Below are 7,534 nucleotides of genomic sequence, written 5' to 3'. Positions count from 1 at the left end.
CCACCTTCTGGTGTTTGCACCTGCCGTGCCTCCCCGCATTGAGTGTGTGCTGGGCCCAGTGACCTGTTCTCAACAACAGAATAAAATAGGGTGAGCCAAAAAAAATAGGATGTCACTGACAAGGTTAGGCTATGAAAGACCGGGACTTGGGGTTGTTCAGCCCTTTCTGGGTTGCCCGTGAGCTGCCTGTGGAGAGACTGGGACAGCCAGGAGCTGAGAAAGGACTGGTCAACAGCCAGGAGGCCATCGTTTCACAGTGACAATGATCAGGAGTAAATGGTCAAAATAATGCAAGGACAGCACTTTAAAAAAATGATTTTTAATTGGAGGATTTACAATGTTGTGTTGGTTTCTGCCATATGGCAGTGTGGATTAGCCATAGATAGACATCTGAGCCTCCCTCCCACCCCTCTTGGTGGTCACAGACACCAGACTGAGCTCCCTGTGCTATGCAGCATCTTCCCACTAGCTATCTATTTTGCATACGGTAGTGTATATGATATAGTGCTACTTCTCACCTTCCCCCCGACCCTGCTGTGTCCACAGGCCTGTTCTCTACCTATGTCTCCGTCATGTGCTGTGTGCTGTGCTAAGTCACTTCAGTCATGTCCTCCAGGTCACTTACAGGAAAGAATTATCTATCATAGCCCACACCGGAGAAAATGTGCATTGCATCCCCTACAAGAAATCACCTGGGGCTTCCCTGGAGGCTCAGTGGTAAAGAATCCACCTGCCAGTACAGGGAACACGGGTTCCGATCCTTGATCCAGGGAGATCCTACATGCCTCGGGGCAGCTGAGCCTGTGCGCCATAACTACTGAGCTTGTGTTCTAGAGCCTGGGAGCTGCAACTGCTGAGCCCACGTGCCACAATTACCCAAGCCTGCCTGTCCCAGAGCCCATGCTCCACAAAACAAGCCACTGCAATGAGAAGCCTGCACACTGCAGTGAAGAGTAGCCCCCCGCTCACCCCAACCAAAGAAAAGCCCATGCAGCAACAAAAACCCAGCACAGTCAAAAATAAATAAATACACATTTTATTTAAAGAAACCACCCTGGCAACTCAGCCAACAGAACCCAGCCAGGGAGACCTTGAACTCTCACTTTTCTCCAAAAGACTTCCATTCAAGACCACCCGTCCCAACTTCCTCCTTTTTCTTTGTAAAAGAAAAAGCCCATGGCTTTTTGCTATATAGCTTGCTTCTTCTGAATTCCATTTCCTTTGCTATTCCTGAATAAATCCACCTTTGCAGGAAAAATGATTCTTTTATTGCTTAGGTCTGTGTTACTGAATTGTTCCCTGAGTCTAAATGAGTGATTTTCCTGTGGATCAGTTTCAGTGATACAGCTAGAAAATGTTGTACTTTTTAAAGAGTTTACGATGATGTTTCCATACACTTCCCACTTGACCCAATTTAATTGTTCTGATAGAAAAAGATTTAAAAATGATTTTGTTTACAACATAGCTGTTTAAATTCAGCACAACAACTCCAACTGAATTTGAAGTGAAAGTGAAAGTGTTACTTGCTCAGTCATGTCTGACTCTTTGAGACCCCATGGACTGTAGCCCACCAGGCTCCTCTCTCCATGGAATTCTCCAGGCAAGAACACTGGAGGGGATTGCTGTTTCCTTCTCCAGGGGGATCTTCCTGATCCAGGGATTGAACCCAGGTCTCCTGCATTGCAGGCAGATTCTTTACCATCTGAGCCACACAAGACAGAAGCTAAATATATGGGTCACATTTTATGAAACAAATTGAAAGATGGAGAAAGATTACATGAGGGGAGAGGCCTGTCAAATTCTACAGATAATAGCTTTCAGTTCTGAGAGGCGAATGAACAGATGCATGGGGCTTCCTAGCCTAAATCACTCATCTTCTTAGCTCAGGGATTTTCTAGAATCCTGCTCATCAGAATGTGGCAAGGAATGTCAGAACCATTCTTGGTTGTTGTTCAGTCGCTCAGTTGTGTCCGACTCTCTGTGACCCCATGGACTTTGGCACTCCAGGCTCCCTTGTCCTCCACTATTTTTTCCTTGGAGGTATGTTTTCAGCAGGGATGAAAATTGCTACTTTCCTGTTTGTATTTTTAAGAGGAATTAAAATTAGAGCCAGAGAGAGCTATTGAAAAGAAATAAAAGGCAGTTAGCCACAGGGATTATTAAACTGAAGTCTGTGGGTCAGTCAGTTCAGTCGCTCAGTTGTGTCTGACTCTTTGCCACCCCATGGACTGCAGCACTCCAGGCTTCCCTGTCCATCACCAACTCCTGGAGTTTGTTCAAACTAATGTCCATCAAGTTGGTGATGCCATCCAAGCATCTCATCCTCTGTCATCCCCTTCTCTTCCTGCCTTCAATCTTTCCCAGCATCAGGGTCTTTTCCAATGAGTTTGTTCTTTGCACCAGGTGGCCAAAGTATTGGAGTTTTAGCTTCAGCATTAGTCCTTCCAATGAATATTCAGTACTGATTTCCTTTAGGATGGACTGGTTGGATCTCCTTGCAGTCCAAGGGACTCTCAAGAGTCTTTTCCAACACCACAGTTCAACAACATCCATTCTTCGGCGCTCAGCTTTCTTCATAGTCCAACTCTCACATCCATATATGACTGCTGGAAAAGCCATAGCTTTGACCAGATGGACCTTTCTTGGCAGAGTAATGTCTCTGCTTTTTAATATGCTGTCTAGGTTGGTCATAGCTTTTCTTCCAAGGAGCAAGCGTCTTTTAATTTCATGGCTGCAGTCACCATCTGCAGTGATTTTAGAGCCCAAGAAAATAAAGTCTCTTACTGTTTCCATTGTTTCTCCATCTATTTGCCATGAAGTGATAGGACTGGATGCCATGATCTTTGTTTTCTGAATGTTGAGTTTTAGGCCAGCTTTTTCACTCTCCTCTTTAACTTTCATCAGGAGGCTCTTTAGTTCTTCGCTTTCTGCCATAAGGGTGGTGGCATCTGCATATCCGAGGTTATTGATATTTCTTCCAGCAATCTTGATTCCAGCTTCTGCTTCCCCCAGCCCAGCGTTTCTCATGATATACTCTGAATATAAGTTAAATAAGTAGGGTGACAATATACAGCCTTGACGTGCTCCTTTCCCTATTTGGAACCAGTCCTTTGTTCCCTGTCTGATTCTGTTACTTCTTGTCCTGCATACAGGTTTCTCAGGAGGCAGGTAAGGTTGTCTGGTATTCCTATCTCTTGGAGAATTTCTCACAGTTTGTTGTGATCCACACAGTCAAAGGCTTTAGCATAGTCAATGAAGCAGAAGTAGATGTTTTTCTGGAATTTTCTTGCTTTTTCTATGATCCAACGAATGTTGGCAGTTTGATCTCTGGTTTCTCTGTCTTTTCTAAATCTAGCTTGAACATCTGAAAGTTCTTGATTCATGTACTGTTGAAGCCTACGTAGCTTGGAGAATTTTGAGCATTACTTTGCTAGGGTGAAGACTGTGGGTAGGCTCTGCAAAGTTTGTAAACTCTTGGAGATGATTTGCAAAATGTTTATTTATGAGTGTACTTTTCCCTGGATAGATTTCATCAGAATCTTGAAGGAGTTTTGGTGATTACAAAACCAAATCAAACAATTGCCCCAGTGAAACCACGGCACAGATTTAGTCTAATCTTTCCACTTAATGTTAAGTAAACTGAGGCTCTCAGAGAGTCCATCCCTGCTTGAGGTCAGAGAGAGTCAGGGCAGAGCCCAGGGAGCGAGGGTGGGGCATGTGGTGAGCTCGGGAAAGGAATTAAATGCTCTGCCCTCTTGGATTGGGGTTCCCTGTGCAGGGAGTCCCCACCTCCAGGAATAATGATTAAAATTATGGCTTTAAAAGGGAACCTTGAAATTTGAAGGAAGAGAGGAGAGGGGTGTAGATGGTGGAACAGAAGTCATGTTGGGCAACATAAATCAGAAGAATCAGAAGGGATTCCCATGAAGCTGAGGTGTGGTGAGGGTGTAGAACTCCGCAGAAGTGATTGTCAGCAATGAGCAGCAGTGTGCTCAACGAGAGGGAAGTAGAGTGTAAATTCATTTGCAGAGTACTTCTGAATCAAAATCTTACTGCGTTGAGGACTTCCCTGGTGGTCCAGTGGTTAAGACCCTGTGCTTCCCCTGCAGAGAGAGTGGGTTCGATCCCTGGAACTAACACCCTGCATCTAGCGTGTAAATAAATAAATAATAACCTTAAAAAAAATCCTACCAGCTTTTTCATGGAAATTGACAAGCCGATTCTAAACTTTGGGTGAAACTCAAAGGACCGAGACTCTCCAAAACCATTTTGGAAAAGAATAAAGCGCAGTCTTTGCAAACCCCTTATCATGTTTGCATTTCTGGTGTCAGTGCACGTGGCTGTGTGTCTTGGAAACAATGAAAAATTGTAGATATGATGTTTGCCCCCAGATATTTCAATAAGCATCTCCTAAGAAGAAGGGCGGCTTACCTAAACATTATGCTTTTGTTAGTTTATTTTTTCATAATGCCTTTATTACACAGAAGAAATGGAACAAGAACCCCCTAACGTTCAGTTCCTGTTCAAATTCCCCAAATCGTGCCCCAAGTGTTTTCACAGTTGCTTTTCTCAAACCAGGGCTCACTGAAGTTTCACAACGCATGAGGTGATGTCACCTCTTTCAATTGAGAACATTTCCCTAGCTGGTTTTGTTTTAAAATGATATTGAATATTCCACACTTTCTATTTGTCTGGCAGTTTCTTGGTGGTGTCTCCGCATGACTTTTTTTATTCCCTGCACAGGGAGTGAGGTCTGAAGGCTCAGTTTGATTTAGGTGAAACGTTTCTGCAAGAGCACCTTCCAGGTAATGCTGTGTATTTCAGAAGTTATCACACCAGGAGGTTACGAGTTCAGCTGCCCTATTACTTGATTTCCTTTGGATAACTCTGTAGAGATCTACTGACATCCTGTGTATGATGTACTTGTTTAAAGGGCCCAGGCTATGAAACCATCACTGCGGTTTGTCTCCCTACTGTCCCTGTGGAGTCCAGTCACCTGGTGACCAGCAGAGAAGCAAGACTTTTAATTTAATCAACCCTCGTCAGGTCCCCAGGCCCACCCCTGCCCAAGGCTCTAGACTCAGAAAGACCCAGGGTGGAGGACTTGAGAGGCTTCTGCTGAGCTGTGAAGGTGCAGCCCCAGTGGGGTTGAGGGACAGAAGTCAGACCCCAAAGGGGACATGGTCGTTGGGGAGTTGGTGTTCCTCGGAAGGCAAGTCCTGGGGTGCTGGCTGGAGGGGGCAGAGTGACCCTCAGGGCAAGGCCGAGTGGAGCTCAGCACCGCCCTGGCAACCTGTGTTCTGTACTCTTAGACCCAGGTGCTCATTCAGTTCCTTGGAGCCCATTTCTGGGTTTGCACAGAGCAGGTTGACGGACGAGCCTGGGGAGTCTGAGACCTAGGTGAGAGGGGAGGGGGAAGCCCTGCTTGCTCAGTGCAGACACAAGGCCCAGCCTGGCCAGGTTCCACTGCCACCACCACATGTGGGGTGGTGATGTGGGTTTATAGACCTGCAAACAAGCCTGCAGAGATGATGTGATTTACCCCAGGCCACAGTTCTGTGTGCACAAGGATTACGTATAAATAATCAGGTGGTTTTTTTTTTTTTTTTCAAACTGAGATGTAGTTGATTTACAATATTCTATCAGTTGCAGGTGTACAACATAGTGATTCAATACATTAATAGATTACACTCAGTTTAAAGTTATTGTAATAACTTTAACTTAAAATGACTAATTCCTTGTGTGTAAAATATCCTTGTAGCTTATCTACTTTATACATAGTAGTTTGTTCCTCTTCCTCCCCAACACCTACCTTGCCCGTCTCCTCTTTCCTTTTCCCTGGTAACCACTGATGTGTTCTCTGTATCTGTGGATCTGTGTTTGTTTGTTCCTGAACCAGACTTGGGTCTACCTGCCCGGGCGCAGTAAAGCCAGTCTTCCAGGCCCTCGTGGGTCGTGGTAAAAGAACAGTGTTTAATGCAAGGTATGCAATGTGGGGACAGGTGGGGAGAACGGGCCGCTCAGGGCTCAGAAGACTTGGCCTCCCCTTTGCTTCCAGGGAAGGGCTTTAAAAAGGCAACATTAGAGGAGAGGGTTGCAGAGGCCTGAGAGTCTGTGCAGCCCATCTACCTGGCAAGCTGCGTGGAGATGGGGAGAGAGATGGAGGTACATGGAATGGGGGCTTAGTTCTGTTCACGACGTGGAAGCAGGAAGCAGCAAGTGCAGGGGAGTGTCAGGTGTCCCTGTCCCCTCACAGGCCCAATTCAGTTTAGTCACTTAGTCGTGTCCGACTCTTTGCGATCCCATGGACCACAGCATGACAGGCCTCCCTGTCCATCACCAACTCCTGGAGTTTACCCAAACTCATGTCCATTGAGCCGGTGATGTCATCCAACTATCTCACCCTCTGTCGTCCCCTTCTCCTCCTGCCTTCAATTTTTCCCAGCATCAGGGTCTTTTCAAATGAGTCGGCTCTTCGCATCAGGTGGTCAAAGTATTGGAGTTACAGCTTCAACATCAGTCCTTCTGATGAACAAGGCCCAACTCATACCTAGTTTTTTGGGCAACCCGATCAATAACCACATCTGCCTTGTGGGAAGGAAGGAAGAAGTGGGCAGAAGCAGGCCTGATGAGGGGGAGAGGCCGGAGTCCAGTCAGACCTGCACACTGACCCTGGAAAGCAGAGCAGCGGGGAGGCCATCCACCCATGAGGGCCGCTCACAGGCTGACTACTCCCAGGGTGGGGCCTGGTGCCCTCACTCCACTCAAGGAGGCATTCGTAACCCAAGCAGAACAGATTCATCACAAGGCAAGTCTCCAGCTTTCTCAGCTGATTGGAAGTATCATTTACAAGCTTTGGCACGCACTTTGTCATTGCTGGTAACACCTTGTTGCTGACCACGACCAGAGGGGCAGCTCCTGGGGGGGTGCCCGCCCAGCTCCTTCTCCAGGAGCTGGACAAGCAGTGTCTATTCCAGTCCTTCTCCTTTCTTGAGCCTGGACTCCAGAGCTCGGGTTACGGGGTCGGGGGTGGGTGGGGGGCTTCGGGGGTGGGGCTCCAGCAGAGGAGTGGGGAGAGCAGTGATGACTGTAATTCTTGGAATGGACTCAATTGTCCATGAGGATGATCTGTAACTTTTTCCAACTAAGACGTTGTTTCTGGGACTGATTAGTTTTACACAGGGAATTATGAGGGTTGGTCTGAATCAGTTTAATAATAAAAAAGAAGCTTGCATGTTTATAGGGCTTCCCTCATAGCTCAGTTGGTAAAGAATCTGCCTGCAGTGTAGGAGATCCTGGCATGATTCCTGGGTCTGGGTCAGGAAGAACCACTGGAGAAGGGATGGGCTACCCACTCCAGTATTCTTGGGCTTCCCTTGTGGCCTTGCTAGTATAGAATCCACCTGCAATGTGAGAGACCTGGGTTCGATCCCTGGGTTGGGAAGATCCCCTGGAGTAGGGAAAGGCTACCCACTTCAGTATTTTGGCCTGGAGAATTCCATGGACTATATAGTCCATGGAGTCGAAAAGAGTC

This window comes from Odocoileus virginianus, chromosome 23 (assembly GCF_023699985.2).
Source record: "Odocoileus virginianus isolate 20LAN1187 ecotype Illinois chromosome 23, Ovbor_1.2, whole genome shotgun sequence".
NCBI lineage: Eukaryota > Metazoa > Chordata > Mammalia > Artiodactyla > Cervidae > Odocoileus > Odocoileus virginianus.
This window is presented reverse-complemented; position numbering follows the sequence as displayed.